The sequence below is a fragment of the Pongo pygmaeus genome, chromosome 20, assembly GCF_028885625.2.
Source record: "Pongo pygmaeus isolate AG05252 chromosome 20, NHGRI_mPonPyg2-v2.0_pri, whole genome shotgun sequence".
Classification (NCBI taxonomy): domain Eukaryota; kingdom Metazoa; phylum Chordata; class Mammalia; order Primates; family Hominidae; genus Pongo; species Pongo pygmaeus.
Window position 1 is genome coordinate 24,409,518 of NC_072393.2, and position 26,033 is coordinate 24,435,550.

Below are 26,033 nucleotides of genomic sequence, written 5' to 3' on the forward strand. Positions count from 1 at the left end.
CTCAGCCTCCAGAGTAGCTGGGACTACAAGTGCAGACCACCACACCTGGCTAATTTTTGTATTTTTAGTAGAGACGGGGTTTCTCCATGTTAGCCAGGCTGGTTTCGGCCTTCTGATCTCAGGAGATCCACCCGCCTCAGCCTCCCAAAGTGCTGGGATTACAGGGGTGATTCACCACATCCGTGGACTCGATATTATCTTTAAAGCAAAATTAGGAATACCTCTGCTCTCCACATATTGGGATATCTGGACAGTCCTAAGTCTGGTTCTGCTTAGTAAACATTAATTCGTTCCCTTAATCGTAAACATCTAGATGCTAGGAACGTCTAACTTGCTGAGAATGCAGCCCAGCAAGTCTCAGCAGCATTTTCCTAGCCCTCTCTCAAAATGGAGTCGCTCTGGTATAAATGCTTCTGACATATTTTCCCCTTGTTTTACAAGAGGACCCTTAATCCTAAGAGTTGCAGAGAGACAAAGATTCACCTTCTGTAAATTTTTCAGGCTGAATAGGGGCGATGATATTCCTAACTGTTGGGGCCTCCTGCATTCAGGGTAGAGAGAAACTCAGACAGTGTTGGTATAGTGAAGGTCATTCATAACTTCAAGTTCCAAAAAAAGGTGATTACTGGAAGACTAATAAATGTCCAATTTAAGAAAGCATTTAGTGAGCTTGTCTTGCATTTCTACACAAAGAGTAAAACCACAGTATATTTCACAACAGCAAAGCAAAATTAGTAAAATTATCCCAGGTAAACTAAACAGGAAAGCTCTGCAAGAAGTGGGCAGTTGTTGGAACCAAGCTGATATGTGGTTGACTGATAGTGCATAAATGGCAGAGATATGAGTGCCTAAAACTTTTATAGCCTGGGTAATATTATGTGAATAGTCTGGAGCATACACACAACATTTGGTTTTGATCAAAGCACAGGTTTCCTTTTGGGTCTCTGTTAAAATGTCTACATACCCAACAGTTTGTTTGATTATGTAGAGAGGATGAAGTCTGTGCTCACTCAGTAAATAAGTTACTCTGCATGATTCCAACTTATACCCAAAAGTAGAATGGCAATCTATATCTTTATGTTACCCATCCCATGCATTTCTTCTGAACAGGAGTCAGAGGTCACTGGCTCATGGAAATAAACAGGATCAGTCTCTTGTGTTCTGCCAGCTTGTAGGACTTCATAAGAGACAGGTTTAATTTGAGATAAGTGGACCCAGCTGTTTATTCCCAGAATTTTAACCGCAGTTGGGTTACTAAAGAGAGCTTGATAAGGTCCCTTCCATTTTGGGGAAACTTGATCTGCTGGGGATCCTTCTTTCCAAGTTTTTAATAGGACCCAATTTCCTGACTGGGTTATAAGAAGATTATCTTCCTTAGTTGGGAAAGGGAGTCTTTGATTTTCATATTCAGAGTGTGTTTTGTACTTGTCACATAATTCTGTAGCTTGAAAGTATCTGTGTCTATTAGAAGGTATGTAGCTGAGAAAGGCCTTGCATACATTATTTCAAAAGAGCTGAGCTGCAGATTTCCCTTAGCGGCCACTGGAACCTGTAATAAGGCTACAGATAGTAAAGACAGTGAGGACTTTGATGTTTCTTGGCATAGCATAGCAAGAGTCATCTTTTGAGTTTGATTAGCTCTTTTTACTTTCACTGAAGACTGTGGCCTTCATGCTGAGTGAAGGCATTACTAAATTTCTACGGCTCAAGATATGTTCTGTGTAATTGTCACTGTGAAAGATAGGCCTTTATCTCTCTGTAAGCTCTTAGGCAGCCCAAATCTAGGAATTATTTCTTTTTCTTTTCTTTCTTTCTTTTTTTTTTTTTGAGACGGATTTTCTCTCTTGTTGCCCAGGCTGGAGTGCAGTGACATGATCTTAGCTCACTGCAACCTCCGCCTCCCTAGTTCAAACAATTCTCCTGTCTCAGCCTCCTGAGTAGCTGGGATTAGAGGGGACTGCCACCATGCCTGGCTAATATTTTATATTTTTAGTAGAGACAGGGGTTTCATCATGTTGGCAAGGCTGGTCTCCAACTCGTGACCTCAGGTGATCCACCCGCGCCTTGGCCTCCCAAAGTGCAGGGATTACAGGCATAAGCCACCACACCAGGTGAAATTATTTCTTTTAGTAGGAATTTAGGAACCTCAATTGCCTTTTCAGACCGGGTAGGAAAAGCCTTGATCCAAACAGTAAAGGTGTCAGTGAATACTAATAAATATTTAAACCCTTTACATGGGAGCATCTGAGTATAGTCTATTTGCCATCTTCACCACGGTACATTCCTCTATGCTGAACAGGCCTTACTAAAGGAGGAGATAAACATTGGTCATTTGGGTTATTCCAGGCACATAGTTCACAGGCTCGAGTTACCGGGTTTACTGTTTTAAGTAATCCTTTTTCTATAAAAGGCCAACATTAATTGAAACAGGGAATCTCTTCCCAAATTAACAGAGTCATACAAATGTTTAACTATTTTTCACTGATTAGCACCTCGCATCAACAGTTTATCAGGAGTGTCTAACAAAATGCCTGATATTTCAATAAGCGTCCCCCTATCATCCACTGGTGTCCTTTAGCTTCTAGGACTCCTTGTACTTGGTGTGGGTTTAAACCTCAGGGTGTTGTTCTAAAGCCAGTTTATTGGCTTTATCTACCAAAAGAGAAGCTGCTGTGACTGCCCTGAGGCATCCAGGCATGACAAGAAAGTTATGTAAGAAAACCAAAGTCTCTAAAAAACAGCTTAGAGAAAAGATAAAATGGCATCTATGGGCTTGCCAATCTATCCCTGTGACCATACAGTTTTGGGGCAACAGAAACCCATTATAATGGGTCAAAACAGAGTAAGCAGTACAGAAGAAAGTTTATATATATATATATATATATTTTTTTTTTTTTTTGAGATAGAGTCTTGCTCTGTTTCTTAGGTGGAGTGCAGTGGCACAATCTCAGCTTACTGCAACCTCTACCTCTCGGGTTCAAGCAATTTCTGTCTTTTTTTTTGCATTTTTATTAGAGATGGGGATTCACAGATATGTCACTATGCCTGCTGTGAGCAGAGTTTCGACAGACAGCTCACATTACCTTGTTCAGTCCAGCAGTATGTCATGATCTACATTGTGAGCAGAACCTATTTAGAAGAGTCACTTCAGCTAGGTGCTGGGACCAGTAAGAGGAAAAAAATCATTTATGTGTGAAGGTACCTGGTAGAAAAAGAGAGTCACATTACCTCAGTGATTGGTACAGAGGTGGGTCATAATGCTTCCTGTAGGCAGGACCCAGCAAGGAGAGTTACATCACCTGGATGTTGGACATAGCAATATGTCACAATAATCCATAATTGCAGGGCACAATCAGGAAAGTCACATAACCAGGGTGTGGGTCTCAGTCACGTGTCACAAAGCCCTCCGTGGGCAGTGTCAAGGCATATGTACAGCCACACCACCTAGGTGTTGGGTCCAGCGATGTGCCACAATCCAATCTATAGGCTGGGCACTAGGCAAGAGAATCAAATTACTCAGGTGCTGGTCAGAGGTGTATTTCACAATTACAGTTGCAGTAAATGTAGGGAAAAATTAACAATCCTGTGCATGTCCCATTTCTAGGTATTAGAATCAACACCCTTTGTAAGTTGAGTTTGAGTACATCAGTTACAATCTCAATAGTAGAGTAAATACATGTATAAAAGTCTCAATCTTTGCTGTGAACTGTGTCCCCTTAGTGAAGTCAAAGCCTCACTGGTATGTTGAATCTTGGTCTGAGACTCATCAACCCACATATAGACTGAATCCACGTGTGAGAGTCAATTTTTCAACTTTTGGCTACCTCTAGGTGTGAGAATCACAACTTCAACAGTGAGCTGTGTTCATGTGGAAAGATGACAATCTTTACTGTTTGCTGGGTGTGCATATAAGTATCACAATGTCACCTGTGATGGACCTCATTATAAAACTCTCTGTACCACCTGAGGTATTTATACAATATGCATGATAGTCACAATTTTCTCTGAGACTTTTTCCTAGTATGGACTCATAATTGTACCTGTGGAACTAAGCCCATGTATGAGATTCAACATCTCTCCAAGTAGCTGGGTCCAGAGAGGAGAGTGTGCACCTGCCTATGACCTGGGTTTAGAAATGAGTCACCCTGTGAACTGTGATGGCATGATCACATATGACAGTCAGAATTTTTACTGTGGACTGCATTCACCTGTGAAATTCAGGATCTCTCCAGTGAGCATGACATGCTCTGTACCATCCAAACACTTTATAAAAAATGTGAAAGAATAGTAATCCTCTATGATGTTATTATCTAGAGAAGACACAGGAATACACCCATTTCACCAAGTTTAGTTACAAGTGCCAGTATCTCTCCTTCTGGCTGATTCATGGTATTAGTGTCAACATCACAACTGTGACCTTGGCTAAAGCATGTGTCACAACCCAAACTGTGAATAGAAAGAAAACAGGAGAGTAACATCACCTGGGTGCTGGGACAGAAATATGTTACAATTTTTTTTAGGGCAGGGACCAAGCAGAAAGTCATATCACCTGGTTGCGTGGCCAGGGTTATGTTACAATTCTCTTCCAAAAGCAAGGCACAGAAAGCAAAGTCACATTACCTGGATACTGGGCTCAGCTATATGTCACAATTTTCTCTGCAGTTAAGACCTGGGTACAAGAAAATCACCACCTGGTTTCTGAACTCAGAGGCATGCCACAATCTTCTGTGTGGGCATGGTGCAAATGGAAGAGGAGAGTCACACCTCCAAAGTAATGGATGAAGAGATATGTCACAAGGCCTCTTGTAGGCAGACCCCAAGCAAGAGCCTTTCACCCATTTGGTTTGACCCAGCAATATACACAGGGCCTTGTATTGGTTTGACCAAAATACACAGGGCCGATTTGAAAGATGAGAGTGATAAGGCCTGGCAAAATGGCTGACACCTGTAATTTCAATACTTTGGGAGGCTGAGGTGGGCAGATTTCTTGAGGTCAGGGGTTCGAGACCAGCCTGGCCAACATGGTGAAACCCCGTCTCTACTAAAAATACAAAAATTAGCCAGTTGTGAGTGTGCACGCCTGTAATCCCAGCTACTCAGAAGGCTGAGGCAGGAGAATCACTTGAACCTGGGAGACGGAGTTTGCAGTGAGCCAAGATGATGCTACTGCACTACAGCCTGGGCAACAGTGTGAGACTCCATCTCAAAAAAAAAGAGAGAAGAGGGATATCACTCGATGCTGGGTCCAGTGATGTCACAATCCCCCCTTTATGCAGGGCTCAAGTAGAAAAGGACAGTTAAATCACCTAGGTGATAAAATATGTCATAATTCCCTTATCAGAAGGGCTCATGGGGGAGAGTCACATCACCTAGGTGTTGGACACAGCCATACTTCAATATATACAATTTTAAATATACACAATATACAATTTGTATATTGAAATACGATTGGGTCCAACACCTAGCTGATGTGACTCTCCTGCATAAGCCCTGCTAATAGGGAAAATATGACATATTATTTTATTTATCACCTAAGTGATGTAACTCTTCTTTCTGACCTGAACCCTGTAGAAGGAGAGCAGAGTCACATCACCAAGATGCTGGGCCCAGTGATATATCACAATCCCTCCTTGGGCAGAGCTGAAGCACTAGAAAAGTGTAACATCAGCTTATTTCTAGGTCAATAAAATATGGGACAAAACTTCCTAAAAAACAAAAGGCCCATGCAGCAGTCTACCTAATTTAGAGCTTCAGAGATATGTCAAAATGCCCTAGGTGGGTGAGGTTCAGGTCGAAGAGAAATGTCACATAACCTAGGGCCTTCACTTAGTTATATGTCACAATCACCCCAGTGGGAAATGCCCAGGCATGGGAAAATGTTAGGTAGGTGCTGAGACAAGTGATCTGTCATAATCCCCACTGTTGACAGGTCTCAGAGACAAAAAAAAAAAGTCATAGAATCTAGTTTAGTGGGCCAGGGACATTCACTATGTCCTCTGTAGACAGTTATGAGACAGAAAAATTACATCACCTGTATACTGTGCCTAGGGATTAGTCACTCTCCCTTCTGTGGTCAGGGCCCAGGCAGGAGCAAAGAGTAATATCATGTCGGTGCTTGGCCCAGATATGTTACAATGTCTCCTATGGAAAAGCCCATGTAAAAGTGGAGAGTAACATCAAATAGATGATGGGTCCAGGAATATGGCAAAATGCCTCCTGTAGCCAGGGTCTAGGTAGGAGATTCACATCACCTGGGTGTTAGACCCAGCAATATGTTACAATAGCCTATGTGGGCAAGGCACAGAAAGTACAAACACATTACCTGGGTGCAGGGACCAGTGATATGTCACAATGCCCTCTTTGGCAGAACCAAGGCATGAGTACAGGGTCACATCATCGACATACTTGTTCCAACAATATGTCCCAATCCCATCTGTGCACTGGCCCCAGGCAGGAGAGTCAAATCACTCAGGCTATGTGCAGAGACATGTTTCATAATCACACATGCAGAAAGGCTCAGGGATAACATGAATAATTTTTCACATATTCCCATTCTAGGTATGAAAGTCAAGACCATTTGGAGGTTGGGTCTGAGTACACAAATCACAATCTCAATGTGGATGGATTCCTGAATAAGAGCCTCAATGTCTCCTTCAGACTGGGTCTTCTCAGTAAAATCATAGCCTCAGAGTTGTGCTGAATCTTGGTCTGAATTACCAGCCCAGATGTGGACCAGATCCACATATGAGAGTCAATGTTTTCCACTGCCTCCAGGGTTGAGATTCAGAACTTCAGAAGTAGGTTGTGCTTATCTAAAAGCATGGCATAGTTACTGTTGACTGGTTTTGAGTACCTGTATCACAATGTCACCAGTGTGCTGGGCCATGTAAGGGCATTCAATGTATTACCTGAGGGCTTTATTGCCAGGTGTGTCCCACAGATTCTGGTCTATGGATTAAATGAGTACTCAGACAGAGGTATGCAGTGTAAGAGCAGCTAGGGGAATGCCCGGCTTTAGTAGTCAAAGTGCAGCCCTGAAAAGCTGGAGCCACTTGCTTTTTTCAGTGCAGGCACAATGCCGAAAACCTGGAGCCAACACAACCTGCAGGTAATTAATATTTATCATTCCCCTTTCAGGGAATGCCATGCATGCAAATGATCAAAGGTCAGTTCCTGATCAACATAAGTAAATAAGCCTGCTTAAGATAAATTCTTCCGTACTCCCTTGTACCTACCGCTTGCCCTCTGCCTCAGGGTTATGGAACAGCTGCCTTCAGCTATTCTCCCCTGGGGCTGTGCAGGACCTTCCGACATTTCAGAAAATTTGCATTCTTTCCCTATAGCTTTTCCATCACTCTGACCAATCTCCCACATCTCCTCTTTTTCTCTTTTTTTTTGCATCAGGTTTTGTTGATTGAAGCATACAGATGTGAGCAGCGACAGGTTTGACTGGCGCAGTGGTTACAGCTCATGTTCCAGCTTTGCATCCTAGAAACAGTCAATAACATAAGACAAACATGAGTATAATCAATATTATTCTTTTCCAATCAAGGATTGTTATGTAGTGTTACTTGGCACCTCAGTCCAATGTGTGCCATTACTAAGGGACCCCATGGGGGGTATGTCAATACCTCCCAGCCAATCGGTCATGTTATCAGAGGCTGGGAAGGGGATATCTGCCCAAGTGAAAGGGGGTAAGAAAGGCAGATCTAGAAGATGGGCCCAATAGTGTAATAGCAGGTACGGGTTGCAGGCAAAGAGAGAGAATAAGAAGAATCTGTATTCTATAAGAGTTGCAATGTACAATAAAAAACATAGCAAGGAACTAATTATCTGGAGTGAATGGTATCTGTGTCTGAAGAGATTTGCTCAGCCTCCTGAGTTGCCTTCTTCAGCATTCCCCAGGTAAAGTTTGGGGCCTATGTCATCCAAGGAAGCCACATCAGCCAGGGTTGCAGGTTCTGCATGGTCATTTCCTTTATTTCTGGTACCAGGTTGGGCCCTAGCCATACTGTGGTAAGTTTTGATGCATCATGCTGGAATCCAAAGAGGACCTAAGGGGGTGTGAACACGAGCATATCCTCTTCCCTACTTTAGCAAATCATTTGGACCACACCATACATTACTATTTACCTCTTTCCATAAAACTGAAGGTTTTATACTTTGAGAGGTTTTTGCAAAGTGCTTTTCTATGGCTGATTGAAATGTAGCATATGATTGAAATGTAGTGGACCTAGGTGCTAGGTCCACTGATCTGTCACAATCTTTTTTTCTTTTTTTTTTTTTTTTGGCAATGCTCAAGCAGAATAGAAAAGTCACATCACCAAGATAATGAACAAAAACATGTGTTAGAATATTTCTGTGTGAGAGCCCATGCAGGAAAGTCACATCACTCTGTTGTTGGATCCAGAGATAACGTTGTAATACATGATACATGCAGGTCTCAGGCAGGAGAGGAGAGTAACATCACTTAGGTGCATGGTGCACCTAAATTCACATCACAATTTCTCCTTAAGCACACCCCAAGCAGTACCAGAGAGTCACATCACCTAGGTTCTTGGTCCAGCAGTATTTCACAATACCCCTGAGGGGATGGCCTAGGCAAACAAGTCACATTACCTAGGTGAGAAGCCTACAGATATGTCACAATGTCCCTTGTGGGTAGGGCTCATAAACAAGAGGAGAGACATAGCCTAGGTGCTGGGCTCAGCTTTATGTTCCAATCACCCCAGTGGGAAGAAGCCAAGAATGAGGAAGAATCACATCATATAGGAGCTATGTCAAGTGGCATATCACAATTCCCACTGTGGACAAACCCCAGAAGAAAAGAGTCACATCGTCTAGGTGGAAGGCCCAAACATATGTCACAGTGACTCCTGTGTGCAGGGACCAGGTGGAATAATCACACCACTGTTTTACTTGCCCCAGCAATAAGTCACTCTCTATTCTGTGGTCATGGCCCAGGCAGAAGAGGAATGTCACATCACATAGGTATAAAGGGCATTTACCTGAGCTTCTCCCATAGGAGAGATTGTAAGGGGTCAAGAAATATGTCAACCCACAGCCAATATCGTACTGAATGGGCAAAAACTGGAAGCATTCCCTTTGAAAACTGGCACAAGACAGGGATGCCCTCTCTCACCACTTCTATTCAACATAGTGTTGGAAGTTCTGGCCAGGGCAATTAGGCAGGAGAAGGAAATCAAGGGTATTCAATTAGGAAAAGAGGAAGTCAAATTGTCCCTGTTTGCAGATGACATGATAGTATATCTAGAAAACCCCATTGTCTCAGCCCAAAATCTCCTTAAGCTGATAAGCAACTTCAGCAAAGTCTCAGGATACAAAATCAATGTGCAAAAATCACAAGCATTCTTATACATCAATAACAGACAAACAGAGAGCCAAATCATGAGTGAACTCCCATTCACAATTGCTTCAAAGAGAATAAAATACCTAGGAATCCAACTTACAAGGGATGTGAAAGACCTCTTCAAGGAGAACTACAAACCACTGCTCAATGAAATAAAAGAGGATACAAACAAATGGAAGAACATTCCATGCTCATGGGTAGGAAGAATCAATATCATGAAAATGGCCATCCTTCCAAAGGTAATTTACAGATTCAATGCCATCCCCATCAAGCTACCAATGACTTTCTTCACAGAATTGGAAAAAACTACTTTAAAGTTCATATGGAACCAAAAAAGAGCCCGCATCGCCAAGTCAATCCTAAGCCAAAAGAACAAAGCTGGAGGCACCACACTACCTGACTTCAAACTATACTACAAGGCTACAGTAATCAAAACAGCATGGTACTGGTACCAAAACAGAGATATAGATCAATGGAACAGAACAGAGCCGTCATAAGTAATGCCACATATCTACAAGTATCTGATCTTTGACAAACCTGACAAAAACAAGAAATGGGGAAAGGATTCCCTATTTAATAAATGGTGCTGGGAAAACTGGCTAGCCATATGTAGAAAGCTGAAACTGGATCCCTTCCTTACACCTTATACAAAAATCAATTCAAGATGGATTAAAGACTGAAATGTTAGACCTAAAACCATAAAAACCCTAGAAGAAAACCTAGGCATTACCATTCAGGACATAGGCATGGGCAAGGACTTCATGTCTAAAACACCAAAAGCAATGGCAACAAAAGCCAAAATTGACAAATGGGATCTAATTAAACTCAAGAGCTTCTGCACAGCAAAAGAAACTACCATCAGAGTGAACAGGCAACCTACAAAATGGGAGAAAATTTTCGCAACCTACTCATCTGACAAAGGGCTAATATCCAGAATCCACAATGAACTCCAACAAATTTACAAGAAAAAAACAAACAACCCCATCAAAAAGTGGGTGAAGGACATGAACAGACACTTCTCAAAAGAAGACATTTATGCAGCCAAAAAACACATGAAAAAATGCTCACCATCACTGGCCATCAGAGAAATGCAAATCAAAACCACAATGAGATACCCTCTCACACCAGTTAGAATGGCGATCATTAAAAAGTCAGGAAACAACAGGTGCTGGAGAGGATGTGGAGAAATAGGAACACTTTTACACTGTTGGTGGGACTGTAAACTAGTTCAACCCTTGTGGAAGTCATTGTGGTGATTCCTCAGGGATCTAGAACTAGAAATTCCATTCGACCCAGCCATCCCATTACTGGGTATATACCCAAAGGACTATAAATCATGCTGCTATGAAGACACATGCACACGTATGTTTATTGCCGCATTATTCACAATAGCAAAGACTTGGAACCAACCCAAATGTCCAACAATGATAGACTGGATTAAGAAAATGTGGCACATATACACCATGGAATACTATGCAGCCATAAAAAATGATGAGTTCATGTCCTTTGTAGGGACATGGATGAAATTGGAAATCATCATTCTCAGTAAACTATCACAAGAACAAAAAACCAAACACCGCATATTCTCACTCATAGGTGGGAATTGAACAATGAGAACACATGGACACAGGAAGGGGAACATCACACTCTGGGGACTGTTGTGGGGTGGGGGAAGGGGGGAGGGATAGCATTGGGAGATATACCTAATGCTAGATGATGAGTTGGTGGGTGCAGCGCACCAGCATGGCACATGTATACATATGTAACTTACCTGCACATTGCACACATGTACCATAAAACCTAAAGTATAATAATAATAATAAAAGAAAAAAAAATATATCACAATGCTCTCTGTGGTGAGGGTTTAGGCAGAGGACTCACATCATCTTAGTACTGGGCCCAGTAGTATGTCTCAATGCCTTCTAAGGGCACAGCCAAAGCAAAAAAAAGCAATATCACCTTACTGTTAGGCACAGTCATATCTCATAATCTCTTTTATGAGCAGAAACTTAAAAAAAAGAAAAGTGTCAGCCGGGAGCAATGGCTCATCCCTGTAATCCCAGCACTTTGAGAGGCCAAGGCAGGCAGATCACCTGAGGTTGGAAGTTTGAGACCAGCCTGACCAACATGGAGAAACTGTGTCTCTACTAGAAACACAAAATTATTTGGGCATGGTGGCACCTGCCTTTAATCCCAGCTGCTCGGGAGGCTGAAGTAGGAGAATCGCTTGAACCCAGAAGGCAGAGGTTGTAGTGAGCTGAGATCACACCATAGCACTCCAGCCTGAGCAAGAAGAGTGAAACTCCATCAAAAAAAAAAAAAAAAAAAAGGAAAGAAAAGTGTCATATCAGCTAGGTGCTGGGCCCAACAATATGTCCCAATACCCCCAGTGATTGGGGAACAGGCAGGAAAAATAAGTCACATTTCCAGGGTGATTGGAAAGATGTATGTTACAATGCCCTCTGTAGACAGGTCCAGGATGAAGCGTTACCTCACCTGGCTGATGGACTTAGCAATATGTCACAATGGCCTATGTAGGTAGGACACAAGCATGAGAGTCACATAACCAAAGTGTGAGGCCCAGCAATATGTCACAATAAACATGTGGGCAGCACCAAGGCAAAGAGGAGACTCACATCACCTTGGTGCAAGGTTCAGCAATATGTCGCAATAACCTCTGTGGGCTTTATCAAGGCAGAATAGAGTCTGGTTCCAGTGATATGTCACTGTGAGCTGGGCCCAGGCAAGAGAGTCAAACTATTCAGATGCTGGGCCAAGGTGTATGTCACAATCACACCTGTAGGAAGGTCCTGTGATGATATTAACAATAACACGCATGTCCCGAGTGAAGGGATGAGAGTCAACAACTCCTGCATTTTGGGTGTAAATACAGGAGTCAGTCTCAATGGTGGATTGGATTTGTGCATGAGCCTCAATTTCTCTTGCAAACTCTGTGCCTTAAAGTTACAGCCACAAAGGTGCACTGAATCTTGGTTAAAGAGTCACCAACCCAACTGTGAAAAGAATCTGAGTCAATTTTCCAACATTCAACTGCCTCCAAAAGTAAGATTCAGAATCTCAAAAGTGGGTTGTATTCATTTAAGTGGATGACAATCTTTGCTATTAACTAGGTATGAATATGAGTGTCACAATCTCACCTGTGTGCTCCGCCTTGCCAGGACACTGTCTGTATCACCTGGGTGCTTTATGTGGTATGCAGAAGGGTTGCAATCTGCTCTGAGACCTTTGTACTTCTATGGATCCATAATCTTATGTGGTCCTAAGTCTAACTATGAGAGTCAACATCTCTCAAATTGCCGAGATCCAGACAGGAGAGTCTTCCAATGAGCTGGGTTTGGAAATGAGCCAGCATTTCGCCTGGGCATGGTGGCTCACACCTGTAATCCCAACAGTTTGGGAAGCTGAGGTGGGCAGATCACCTGACTTCAGGAGTTCAAGACCAACCTGACCAACATGGAGAAACCCCGCCTCTACTAAAAATACAAAAAAAAAGAAAAAAAAATTATCCAGCTGTGGGGGCACATGCCTGTAATCCCACCTAGTCAGGAGGCTGAGACAGGAGAATTGCTTGAACGTGGGAGGCAGAGGTTGCAGTAAGCAGAAATCACACCATTGCACTCCAGCCTGGGCAATAAAAGGGAAACTCCATGTTAAAAAAAAAAAAAAGAGTCAGCATCTCCACTGGCCAGATGTTCAGATATGATAGTCACAGTTTCAACTGTGGACTGGATCTGCATGTGAAAATCATGACCTCATCAGTGGGCTTTGTCTATGTGTGAGGGTGACAATTCTAAAAATTGGCAGAATGTGCTTATAAGAAACTTGATCTTTAGGCCAGGCATGGTGGCTCACACCTGTAATCCCAGCACTTTGGGAGGCCAAGGTGGACAGATCATGATGTCAGGAGATCGAGACCATCCTGGCTAACATGGTGAAACCACATCTCTACTGAAAATATAAAATATTAGCCATGCATGGTGGCACGCACTTGTAGTCCCAGCTACTCAGGAGGCTGAGCCAGGAGAATCACTTGAACCCATGGGATGGAAGTTGCAGTGAGCTAAGATGGCACCACTGCACTCCAGCTTGGGTGACACAGCAAGACTCTGTCTCAAAGAAAAAAAAAGAAAAAAGAAACAAAACATGATCTAACCTGCTTAGCAGCCCTAACCAGGACTGTGGCAGGAGCCTCCCATTTTAGAAGTCTGGCTCAGTGAAATATCATAGTACCCAATATGCAGTTCTCAGGCAGAACAGAAGAGTCACATGACCTAAGTTCTTGTTCCAGTGATATGCCACAATCTTGCCTTTTGGCAGGGACCAGGGAGAAGAGAGCAGTCACATCACATATGTGATGAATAAACATATATGTCCTAATACCCCCATGTACAGAGAAAATGCAGGACAGTTGCATCAGCTATTTGCTGAACCCAGTGATAATGTCAAAATATACAATTTATGCAGGGCCCAGGCAGGAGAAGAGAGTATCATCACCTACGTGTCAGGCACAGTGATACATTACAATACCTTCTTGAGAGTCCAAGCAGTGGAGAAGAGCCATATCACCTAGATGCTGAGTCAAAAAATATGTCGGCCAGGCATAGTGGCTCATGCCTGTAATCCCAGCACTTTGGGAAGTGGAAGTGGGTGGATAACCTGAGGTCAGGAGTTTGAGACCAGCCTGGCCAACAGGGTAAAACCCTATCTCTAACTAAAACTATGTGGGGGGTTCAGTCAGGATGGTGGGAGAAATTGTGAAATTATAGGAAATAAACACAAACCCTTGTGGAAGGCCTGGGGATTTGCATAAAGTGTTTGGCTGAAGGCAGCTGAATTCTCTTAAAAGTTTAGGGCATAGATACATAGGAATATAGAGTAGTTTACCTAAATAACTTGTTCACTCATGTGGTCCTAAAACTAACCTTTGATAGCTAGTGGGCAGGATGGCTCTTTTAGAGGGGAAGGTGACCAGGTTGATTACCCTCTAATGGTGTCAACTCAAAGCCTTTGTCATTTAATGTGTGCTGAATAAATGCCAGCAGGGCCAGTGAGTCAGGGCCGTGGCTGCAACTCTTTATAGCCCTCTCTTTGGAGTCTGTAAGTGGCCCAGACCCTCAGCCGATCTGACAAGCACAATATCTGTGTCAGTGTACGTTATTCATCTGTCACTGGGTCAGGGTCTGCAGGACAGACACCGCAGCTGGTGCCCCATGTGAGGAATGTTGTGCAGGGAGCATGACCGACCCTCAAACAATGGTAAAAAAGGAACTGCACAGTCAGTGAGTAATCAGTAAGTCATTGGCACCCACATGGGATTTCCAAGTTTGGTGGGGATTGTTCAGGCTGAGGTTTCATCATGGGGCAATACTTATCAGCTCAACAGAAATAGTATATAAAAGTATTGAAATAGCTGCTTAAAGCTAGTGGAGCCTCAGTTTTAAAGGCTCAATTAAGGGACCTAATGCAAACTGTTGCAACCCATAACCCATGGTTCCTGAAAGAAGGCATGCTAGACATAGAGCTCTGGGAAAAAGTGGGGAGAAATCTTAAGCAACACCATGTGCAAGGGTAATGAGTCCCAGTATCATCTTTAATACTATGGGCTCTAGTCAGGGTGGCCTTGGTCCCATTATACACAGAAGAGCCTAAAAAGGGGAAAAAGGAGGAATCATCACCTGCCTTACCACCTCCTTCTCCCTCAGCCCCAAAATAACAAAGAAGAAACAGAGGTTTTGCCTAAGCCTCCTCCTCAAATAAATAGGAATAAAGATGATGGATACACTACAGCAATGCAACCCTGTCTAAAGTAGCATTAGAATGGGAGCTCTTAGCCTGCCCAGTAATGCAAAATCAATGAGGCAACCAGTTACATAAAGAGTTGAGAGGCCAGGCATGGTGGCTCATGCCTGTAATCCCAGCATTTTGGGAAGCTGAGGCAGGCAGATCATGAGGTCAAGAGATTGAGACCATCCTGGCCAACATGATGAAACCCTGTCTCTACTAAAAATACAAAAATTAGCTGGGAGTGGTGGCTAATTTGGGAGTGGTGCCTATAATCCCAGCTACTCAGGAGGCTGAGGCAGGAGAATCACTTGAATCCAGGAGGCAGAGGTTGCATGAACCAAGATTGCACCGCTGCACATCAACCTGGCCCAGCCTGGTGACAGAGCAAGACTCTGTCTCAAAAAAAAAAAAAAAAAAGAGTTGAGAAAAGGTATTAGAGGCCAGAGCTGTGCAGCCAAGCAGGCAGTGGGCAGAAGAAAAGGTTCAGCAGCAGGGAAACTCACAGACACGGAGCCAGCAAATGCTCCCCAAAACAGCCTGTGTGGTGGTGAGGATGGGGAGCCAGGCCCAGCATGCCAGAGCTAGCCTGCTAAGGAGGGGTGGAAGGCATGCATGGGAAGGTCCGCCAAGCCAGCAGCAGCCTGGTGGTGGGGGAAGGGAACAGCACAAGCAAAAAGTCACACAGGCAAAAAGTGGTGCCTAGGCAAGCACAACATAACAGCCACCCCAGGACTCGCTCTGCTGCCCTCCGACTCCACGGGCGGCCCATGGCAAAATTTCATGTGTTCCTTGTACACAAGCTGTCAAGCCTCTGATCCCAAGCCTGCACATAGACATCCAGATGGCCTGAAGCAACTAAAGAACCACAAAAAAAGTAAAAATAGTCAGTTCCTGCCTTAACTAATGACATTCCACCATTGTGATTTGTTCCTGCCCCACCCTAACTGATCAGTTGACCTTGTGAAATTCCTTCTCCTGGACAATGAGTCTCAGAACCTCCCCACTAAGCACCTTGTAACTCCCCACCCCCCGCCTGCAAGAGAAAAACTCCCTTTGACTGTAATTTTCCACTACTTACCCAAATCCTATAAAACTGCCCCACCCCTATCTCCCTTTGCTGACTCCTTTTTCGGACTCAGTCAGCCTGCACCCAGGTGATTAAAAAGCTTTATTGCTCACACAAAGCCTGTTTGGTCATCTCTTCACACGGATGTGAGTGACATTTGGTGCTGAAGACCCCACACAGGGAACTTCTTTGGGAGACTGGTCCCCTGTCCTCACCCTCACTCCATGAGGAGATCCACCTATGACCTCGGGTCCTCAGTCCAACCAGCCCAAGGAACATCTCACCAATTTCAAATTGGGTAAGTGGTCTTTTCACTCTCCTCTCCAGCCTCTCTCACTACCCTTCAATCTCCTTGTCCTTCCAATTCCAGTTCTTTTTCATCTCTAGTAGAAACAAAAGAGACACATTTTACCCATGAACCGAAAACTCTGGCACTGGTCATGGATGCAGGAAGACAGTCTTCCCTTGGTGTCTGATCATCATGGGAATGCCTACCCTGATTATTCACTCACATTCCATTGGTGTCTGATCATTGCGGGGATGCCCGCCCTGATCACCCACATTCCACTGGTGTCTGATCAGCACAGGGACGCCTGCCTTGGTCATTCACCCACATTACCTTGCTGGTAAGACAATTGTGGGGATGCCTGCTTTGGCTGCTCACCCACATTACAGCCCAGGGCTGCTCACCCCACACCCTTCTCCACATCTCTACCCTTCTCTTCAAACTTCACCATGGGCAACTTTCCACCCTCCATTCCCCCTTCTTCTCCCTTAGCCTGTGTTCTCAAGAACTTAAAACCTTTTCAACTCACACCTGACCTAAAACCCAAGTGCCTTATTTTCTTCTGCAACACTGCTTGGCCCCAATACAAACTTGACAATTGTTCCAAATGGCCAGAAAATGGCACTTTTGATTTCTCCATCTTACAAGACCTGGATGATTTTTGTCAAAAATGGGCAAATGGTCTGAGGTGCCTGATGTCCAGGCATTCTTTTACACATCAGTCCCTCCCTAGTCTCTGCTCCCAATGTGACTTGTCTCAGATCTTTCTTCTTTCTCTCCTGTCTGTTCCTTCAGTCTCCAACCCAAGTTCTGAGTCCTTTAAATCTTCCTTTTCTAAGGACATATCTGACTCCTCCTCTCCTCCCCAGGCTGCTCCTCACCAGGATGAGCCAGGTCCCAATTCTTCCTCAGCCTCTGCTCCCTCACCCTATAATCCTTCTAGGACCTCCCCTTCTCAGACTTGGTCTGGCTTACAACTTCGTTCCACAACTAGCCCTCCCCCACCTGCCCAACAATTTCCTCTTAAACAGGTGGCTGGGGCTAAAGGCATAGTCAAGGTTAATGCTCCTTTTTCTTTATCTCACCTCTCCCAAATCAGTTAACATTTAGCCTCTTTTTCATCAAATATAAAAACACAGCCCAGCTCTTGGCTTGTTTGGCAACAACCCTTAGATGCTTTACCGCTCTAGACCCACAGGGGCCAGAAGGCCATCTTATTCTCAATATGCATTTTATTACCCAATCCGCTCTCGACATTAAAAAAAAAAAGCCCCCAAAATTAGATTCTGGCCCTTAAACCCCACAACAGGACTTAATTAACCTCGCCTTCTAGTTGTACAGTAATAGAGAAGAGGCAGCCAAGCGGCAATGTATTTCTGAGTTGCAATTACTTGCCTGTGCTGTGAGAGAAACCCCAGCCGCATCTCCAGCACACAAGAACTTCAAAACTCCTAAACTGCTGGGGCCACGTGTTCCTCCAGGACCTCCTCCCCAGGATCTTGCTTCAGTTGCCAGAAATCTGGCCATTGGGCCAGGGAATGCCCACAGCCCAGGATTCCTCCTAAGCTGTGTCCCACTTGTACAGGACCCCACTGGAAGTTGGACTGTCCGACTCACCTGGCAGCCACTCCCAGAGCCCCTGGAATTCTAGCCCAAGGCTCTCTGACTGACTCCTTCCCAGATCTTCTTGGCTTAGTGGCTGAAGACTGATGCTGCCCAATCACCTCGGAAGCCTCCTGGACCATCACAGATGCTTTGAGTAATCTCTTATAGTGGAAGGTAAGTCCATCCCCTTCTTAATCAATATGGAGGCTACCCACTCCACATTCAAGTCTGTTTCTTTTGCCTCTATAACTGTTGTGGGTATTGATGGCCAGGCTTCTAAACCTCTTTAAACTCTCCAAATCTTGTACCAACTTGGACATTCTTTTATACACTCTTTTTTAGTTATCCCCACCTGCCCAGCTCCCTTATTAGGTAGAGACATTTTAACTAAATTTTCTGCTTCCCTGACTATTCCTGGGCTACAGCCACAACTCATTGCTGCCCTTTTCCCCAGTTAAAAGCCTTCTTTGCATTCTTCCCTTGTGCCTCCCTACCTTAATCCACAAGTATGGGATACCTCTACTCTCTCCTTGGTGATAGATCATGCACCCCTTACCATCCCATTAAAACCTAATCACCCTTACCCCACTCAATGCCAGTATCCCATCCCACAACAGGCTTTAAGGGGACTAAAGCCTGTTATCACTCACCTGTTACAGCATGGCCTTTTAAAGCCTACAAACTCTCCTTACAACTCTCCTATCCTACCTTTCCAAAAACCAGACAAGTCTTACAGTCTTGTCCAGGATCTTCACCTTATCAACCAAATTTTCTTGCCTATCCACCCCATGGTGCCAAACCCATAGACTCTCCTATCATCATGACCTCCCTCCACAACCCATTATTCTGTTCTGTATCCCAAAGATGCTTTCTTTACTATTCCTTCACACCCTTCATCCCAGCCTCTTTTTGCTTTCACTTGGAGTGACCCTGACACTCATCAGTTTCAGCAACTCACCTGGACTGTTCTGCCCCAAGGCTTCAGGGAGAGCCCACACTACTTTGGCCAGGCCCTTTCTCATTATCTGCTTTCTGTTTGCTCAACTGCCTTCCACCTTATTCAATATTTTGATGATCTTCTTTGTAGCCCCTCTTACCAATCTTCCCAGCAGGACACTATCCTGCTTCTTCAACATCTCTACTCAAAGGGATACCGAGTATCCCCCTCCAAGACACAAATTTCTTCCCCTAGCATTACCTATCTCAGTATAATCTTCCATGGACATACACGTGCCTTCCTGTAGACCAGGTTCAGTTAATCTCCCAGACCCCAATCCCCACCACAAAACAACTCCTTTCCTTCTTAGGCATTGTTGGTTATTTCTGACTCTAGATACCAGGTTTTGCTATCCTAACCAAACCACTTTACAAACTCACAAAGGGTAACTTAACTGATCCCACAGACCATAAGTCTTTTCCCCATTCTTCTTTTTGCTGTCTTAAAAAGGCCCTGGAGACAGCTCCTACACTAGCACTCCCCGACTTATCCCATCCTTTTTCCTTACCCACAGCTGAAATACAAGGCTGTGCTGCTGGAGTCATCACACAGGAGCCAGGCCCATGACCTGTTGCCTTTCTATCAAAACAACTTGACCTCACAATTCTGGGGTAGCCCTCATGTCTATGTGCAGCAGCTGCCACTGCTTTAATACTTTTAGACGCCCTCAAAATCACAAGCTATGCTGCACTTACTCTCTACAGTTCCCATAGCTTTCAAAATCTATTTCCCTCTTTCCTGTTCCCCACCCAGACCACACTTAGTTTATCAATGGTAGTTCTTCCAGGTCCAATTGCCAATCACTGGCAAAGGCAGGTTATGTTAGAGTGTCTTCCACATCTATCAATGAGGCTACAGCCCTGCCCCCTTCCACTACCTCTCAACAAGCAGAACTCATTGCCTTAACTTAAGCCCTCATTCTTGCAAAGGGACTACCTGTCAATATCTATACTGATTCCAAGTATGCCTTCCACATCCTTTACCACCATGCTGTTATATGGGCAGAAAGAAGTTTCCTCACTACACAGGGGTCCTCCATCATTAATGCCTGCTTAATAAAAATTCTTCTTAAAGCTGCTCTACTTCCAAGGAAGCTAGGGTAATTCACTGCAAGGGCCATCAAAAGGCATCAGATCCCATTGCTCAGGGCAACGCTTATGCTGATAAGGTAGCTAAAGAAGCAGCTAGCTTTCCAACTTCTGTCCCTCATGGTCAGTTTTTCTCATTCTCATCTTTTCACTTTACATATCCAGTTTTTCCTTACAAAGGTCTCTTCTTCCTCTGTGATTCTTCCACCTACATGTGTCTACCTATTAATTGGACAGGCACATGTACACTAGTTTTCTTTGCTCCCAAAATTCATTTTGCAAATAGGACTGAACAGCTTCCTGTTCCCCTCATGACACCAACACTTCATCACTATTTTGTTTCATTTTTCTTATTAATATAAGAAGACAGAAATAGGCCTCGAATTACTGCTGAAAAAGGAGGACTCTATTTTTAAATGAAGGGTGTTGTTTTGACCTAAATCAATCTGGCCTGTTGTATGACAACATAAAAAAATCTCAAGGATAGAGCCCCAAAACTCACCAACCAAGCAAATAATTACACTGAAACCCCTTGGGCACTCTCTATTTGGATATCCTGGGTCCTCCCAATTCTTAGTCCTTTAATACCTGTTTTTCTCCTTCTCTTATTTGGACCTTGTGTCTTCCATTTAGTTTCTCAATTCATACAAAACCACTTCAAGGCCATCACCAATCATTCTATATGACAAATGCTCCTTCTAACAACCCCACAATGTAACCCCTTGCCCCAAAATCTTTCTTCAGTTTGATCTCTCCCACTCTAGTTTCCCACGCCACTGCTAATAACACTTGAGAAACATTGCCCATTATCTCTCCATACCATCCCCCAAATTTTTTGCCACCCCAACACTTCACCACTATTTTGTTTTGCTTTTCTTATTAATATAAGAAGACAGGAATGTCAGGTCTCTGAACCCAAGCGGGCACCTACGTATACATCCAGATGGCCTGAAGCAACTAAAGAACCACAAAAGAAGTGAAAATAGCCACTTCCTGCCTTAACTGATGACATTCCACCATTGTGATTTGTTCCTGCCCCACCCTAACTGGTCAATTGACCTTGTGAGATTCCTTCTCCTGGACAACGAGTCTCAGAACCTCCCCACCAAGCACCTTGTAACCCCTGCCCCTGCCTGCAAGAGAAAAACCCCCTTTGACTGTAATTTTCCACTACCTACCCAAATCCTATAAAATTGCCCCACCCCTATCTCCCTTTGCTGACTCTTTTTTTGGACTCAGTCTGCCTGCACCCAGGTGATTAAAAAGCTTTATTGCTCACACAAAGCCTGTTTGGTCATCTCTTCACACAGACATGCATGACACAAGTGACATCCCAGATTATAATTCTCTGCTAAGATTTAAGTAAAATTTAAGAATTTAAAAGACCTCTTTCTAATAATGGCCACTGTTTTTATCTCTCTCTTACCCCAATGTGACTCTCTCCAATTCCAATTTAAGTAAAACAGTAGCCTCTGAAGGGAGAAAAGTTACAAGTGGCTCATGAATTACTTGAAAAGCAATTAAAAGCTGGGCATGTAGAACCATCTAATAGCCTTTGGAATTTGCCCATTTTCGTCATCCCCAAAAAGTCAGGTAAATGGAGACTTTTACATGACCTATGTGCTATTAATGCCAATTTGCAATGTATGTGACCCCTTCAGCAGGGGTTCCCTTCCCCCATGGCAATTCCTCAAGATTGGCCTATAATCATTATTGACTGAAAAGACTGTTTTTATATGATTCCCCTAGCAGAACTGAACGAAGAAAAATTTGTGTTTACAATACCAGCTATCAATAATGAAAGCCCAGCTTGTTGATTTTATTGGAAAGTGCCTCCTCAAGGAGTGCTAAACAGTCCTCTCCTTGGAAATATCTTGGGTACATACTAACTTCCCAGTCAGTAAGACCTCAAAAAGTTAAACTAAATACTAGGCAACTTACATACATTAAATGATTATCAGAATTTACTGGTCAATATTAACTGGCTCTTCCCCACTTTGGGGAGTCCTACTGATAAGTTACAAAACCTGTTTTCTATCTTAAAGGTCAATACAGCCCTAGATTATCCCAGATATTTAACCCCTGCAGCAAACAGGGGAAATCAAGGAAATAAAAAAATCCATCTCTCAGAGGCAGCTAGATTGCACACATCCAGGCTACTCAATTCAGTAAAACACTCCCCTACAGGGTTAATAGGACAGCTAACCCCAGAACTGTGCTTCCTAGAATAGGTTTTTTGCTCACATACTGGTACTAAAACTCTCTTTCCCTGTATCCAGTTACTCAGTAAAGTCATCTATTCTGGCTACAAACGATGCAGTCAGTTGCTAGATTATGATCCTGATATCATCAGGATTCCTTAAAGTAAAAGGCAATTCAAAGCAGTATTGCCAGTATTTATCGATATGCAAATAGCTCTCTCTGATTACACAGGACAAATAGAGCATGTCCTTCCTGCTAATAAACTCCTTCATTTCTTATCTCGTACTCCTGTGATTTTGCCTACAAAAATAGTTCACTTCCCCTTACCTAATGCTTTAACATGGTTTACTGATGGTTCAGGTAAACATAGAAAAGTGGCAGTGTGGTGGAGACCATAAAATTCACTCACTCAATCTGGGTTTACTTGCACTTGGCTGAGATTGGGGCCCTGATATTGGCCTTGGAAACTTTCCACTCAGCCCATCAATATTGTGAGTGACACTGCTTACTCTATTTATTGCAGAATCTTGAGATAGCCCTGATTAAGTCCACTCTAGAGTCTGCCCTGTGTGCTCTTTTTCTCTAACTTCAGCAATTGCTAGATCAATGCACACACCCTATTTTTATTACACACATTCGAGCCCACAGCTCACTGCCTGGCCCATTAGCTTATGGAAATAATCAAGCAGACCTTCCGGTTATAACATCACTGCTTAACCAAGCCACCAAATCACATCAATTCTCCCACCAAAATTAGAGAAACTTATCTAAACAATTTCAACTTACCCAGAGGCTGGCTAAACAAATTATCCTGCAATGCCTAGATTGCCAGCTCACAGGCATGTCCTCTCCTTCAACAGGTGTTAACCCTAAAGGACTAGAACCTAATCAGTTATAGCAAACAGATGTAACACACATCCCTGAATTTAGAAAACTTAGACATGTACATGTCTCCTCTGATACCAACACTCATCTAATTAGTGCACAAGCCCTTCCTGGAAAGTCCATTCAATATGTCATTAAAACATCTTTTAACTTTTGTGTTTATGGGGTGGCCCACAACAATTAAAACTGATAATGGTCCAGCTTATGCCAGCTCACAATTTCAACAATTTTGTCACACATGGAATGTCCAACATTCCACAGGCATCCCATATAACCCCCAAGGACAAGCCATAGTAGAATGTGCCCATTCCACTCTTAAAAAATATGCTCAAAAAACAAAAAAGAGGGAGTATGGGCAAAGACCCTGCAACACTATTGGCACAAGCCTTATTGACCCTTAATTTTCTAAATTTAGATGACAAATTTCAATCAGCTGTAGAAAAGCACTTTGCTAAAACCTCTCAAGACATAAAACCTGCAGTTTTTGCTAATGTGGGGAAGAGGATGTGCTTGTGTTCATACCCCCTCAGGTCTTCTTTGGACTCCAGCACAATGCATCAAACCATACCATGGCATGCCTAGGACCCAATCCCATGCCAGAAATGAAGAAATTGACCTTACAGCACCCACAGCCCCGAGCAATGCAGCTTCCACAGATGACACAAGCCCCGGACCTGGCGGATGCTGAAGAAGACAACTCAGGAGGCTGAACGAATCCTGTTCTGGACACAGGCACCAATTACTCCAGATAATTTGTTCCTTGCTATGCTTTCTGTTGTAGATTGCAACTCACATAGGATATTGATCCTTTTTATGCTCTTGCTTTGTTGGCAACCTGTACCTGCTACACTCTATTAGGCTTATACTTGGACCCACGTTTTTTTCCCCTGTCACCTGGGCAGACACCCCCTTCCCAGCCTTTAATAATGTAACTGCTTGGCTAAGAGGGATAGATTTACCCCTAGTAGGGCTCCTTAGTAACAGCACACATAGAAATGAAGGGTCAAACAACACTACAGGTCACTCTTTCACTGGAAAAGAATGTTTGTTGCTAATTATACTCATGATTGTCTTATGTTATCTGCTAATTCTAGGATGCAAAGTTGGAATAAGAGCAATGACCACCTCTCCTGACAGACCTGTTGCTTCATGCATCTATACTTTTCAGTCAACAGAACCTGATGCAAAGAACAGAAAAGGGGGCCTTGAGGGGGATTCAGTCAGGATGGTGGGAGAAATTATAAAATTATAGGAAATAATCACAAACCCTTGTGAAAGGCCTGGGGGTTTGCATAAAATGTTGGGCTGAGGGCAGCTGAATTCTCTTAAAAGCTTAGCACATAGATACATAGAAATGTAGTTTATCTAAATAACTTGTTTACTCATGTGGTCCTAAAACTAACCTTTGATAGTTCGTGGGCAGGATCGCTCTCTCAGTGTAGGGGGAGGGCAACCAGACTGATTACCCTCTGATGGTGTTGACTCAAAGCCTTCATCATTTAATATGTGCTGAATAAATGCCAGCAGGGCCAATGAGTCAGGGCCACAGCTGCAACTCTTTATAGCCGGTCTGACAAGCATAATATCTGTGTTAGTGTACGTTATTCATCATTCGTTGGGTCAGGGTCTGCAGGACAGACCCCTGCAAAAATAAAATAAAATAAAAAAATAGCCAGGTGTGGTGGCACACACCTGTAATCCCACCTACCTGGGAGGCTGAGATAGGAGAATCGCTTGAACACGGGAGGCAGAAGTTGCAGTGAGCTGAGATCATGTCACTGCACTCCAGCCTGGGCAATAGAGTGAGACTCTATCTCAAAAAATATACATATATATATGTGTGTGTGTATGTTTGTGTGCATGTACGTGTGTCACAATAATCACTGAGGGGAGGACCAAGGCGAGAGAGTCAAATTTCCTAAGTTGTGGGATAAGAGATATGTCACAATAACCTCTGTGAGTAGGACTCAAGAAAAATAGGAGAGTCATGTAACCTAGCAGCTGGGTAAACCTATATGACATAATCATCCTTGTGGACAGGGCACAAGAAGAAAGTCACATCACATAAATCCTGGACCAAGTCATATGTAACAATCCACACTATGGACAGTTCCCAGGAAGAGAAGAGTCACACCATTTAGGTGATGGGACAAGAGATGTGTCACTATAGTCCACATAAGCAGAGATCATGCAGAAGGAAGAAATCACCTAGATGATGTGTTGGGTGTAGCAATGTCACTCTATTTTCTGTTGGCATGACCCAGGCAGGAGGGGAGAGTCACATCATCTAGGTGCTTGGCCCAGAGATATGTCACAATCTCTACTATGGGCAAAGCCCAGGTAAGAAAGGAGAGTCACATCAAATAGTTGATGAGCCAAGAGATATGCCACAATGCCCCAAATAGGCATGGTCTGAGCAGTAGACAAATTACATTCATGCCGGGCACTGCAATATGTCACAATGTCTTTTGATGGCAGGGCCAGGAAAAATAACCTCGGTGTTGGGCCCAGCAATACGTCAGTTTTCTTGCAGAAGAAAAGAGTCACATCAGCTCATGCTGAAACCAGCAATACATATCGTTATCCACCAGTGAGCAGGGATCAGGCAGTGAAAACATTCACATCATCTAGGTGATCCACACAGAGATATATTACAATTTCCCTGGAAGGCAGTGCCCGGAAGGAACGGTTACATCACCTGGGTATTGAAAGCAGCTATACTTCACAAT

General features: G+C 43.6%; 1 protein-coding gene across 1 annotated transcript in view; it reads left to right on the top strand.

Annotated features, from left to right (window-relative positions):
* Window positions 1-26,033, top strand: part of LOC129020624 (small ribosomal subunit protein eS27-like) — a 143,605-nt gene that overhangs the window by 82,965 nt on the left and 34,607 nt on the right. The window lies entirely within an intron of this gene.